Source organism: Pholcus phalangioides, unplaced genomic scaffold (assembly GCF_987345545.1).
Source record: "Pholcus phalangioides strain wild (caught in Gottingen) unplaced genomic scaffold, Ppha-v1.0 ptg000004l_1, whole genome shotgun sequence".
NCBI lineage: Eukaryota > Metazoa > Arthropoda > Arachnida > Araneae > Pholcidae > Pholcus > Pholcus phalangioides.
In genome coordinates this window covers 24,464,156-24,465,391 of record NW_028301597.1, presented here as the reverse complement: position 1 = coordinate 24,465,391, position 1,236 = coordinate 24,464,156, and the positions used below count along the sequence as shown (strand labels likewise).

At 32.8% G+C, this 1,236-nt stretch overlaps 1 non-coding gene across 1 annotated transcript; it reads left to right on the top strand.

Moving 5' to 3' along the window:
• The first annotated feature begins 761 nt into the window (after positions 1 to 761).
• Positions 762 to 834, top strand: TRNAR-UCU (transfer RNA arginine (anticodon UCU)). The gene has a single exon. It is a non-coding gene; the product is annotated as a tRNA-Arg (tRNA).
• The last annotated feature ends 402 nt before the right edge of the window (positions 835 to 1,236 follow it).

The window sequence follows — 1,236 nt, the reverse complement described above, 5'->3', positions numbered from 1 at the left end:
TTATTTCTTTCATTAATTCTAGAATTTTTTCTTTCATTAATTTTGTCAATGAAGAGACATATTTTTCAAATTGTGAAAAAAGATTTCTCCAGAAAAAAGAGAAAAATAATCCCGGAAACCTGAGAAGGAGGACAAAAATGTTGAATTTTCCGAAATGTAGGAAAACGCTTGAAATTACATCAATAAAGGAGGACGGTACGGTTGGTAACCCTAGTCAGAAACGATTCAAGATGCTGTAGCCGCCCTTCAGAAGACGCTTGAAATTAAGGAGGACGGGAAAAAGAAACCCTAGTCAGAAACGATTGAAGACGCTCCAGGCCAAGATATTGTGCTGCCATCTGTGTTCAAACCCAACACTTAAGAACTTTCGTTTATATTTTTTAGAGATCAAATTCGTCATTTTAAATCTCACAAAATAGAATTGTGAAAGGAAACATTTTAAAAAGAAATAAAAACAATATTGATAAATAATTGATTTTATTTATATTAGTTGCCATTGAATAAAACATTTTAATTTCATGACATACATTTTAACTAATTTAACGAAATGATGTCAATACAAAATAATGCGATCGATACATTTTTTCGCTGGATGGCGCCATCACTACGCATTTGAAGATTTCTCAGCCTCCCATTATTTATATATTCTCTTGTTTAATAATTTTCTCACAAAATGAAATAAATTCCATAACGATTACGAAAGTATTTACGATTTCAAAGAAGCCGCGTTGTTATGATGTAATAGGCTGCAATTTGTTCATGTCCCTGTAGCGCAGTGGATAGCGCGTTGGACTTCTAATCCAAAGGTCCCGGGTTCGAATCCCGGCAGGGATGGTAACTCAAATTTTTAATCTGCAGTAAATGTAACGTGGTGAAACAAGCTAAAAATACTTTTCTTCATCATTTCTTTTGTTGTTGATGTTTATGTAAAATTTTGGATCACGTTTCTTCAGCATGTTTTCTCGGGATCACCACAGCACTCACTGAAACAACGATTAATTTTTTTGAATTTTCTTTCCATATGCTTCTGATAAATAATTTAATTATTATAAGTAGAGTCCGCGCGAGCGCGCGGATTATTTTTTAATATGCACTGAAAAAAATGCAAATATGCACGTTAAATTATCAAAATATGCACTTGAAAATACCAAAGTATGATATTAAAAATGCCAAAATGTGCATTAATAAACCCAAAATGTCAGTGATTATTTTTGTGGCACCACGTTCATATTCTGC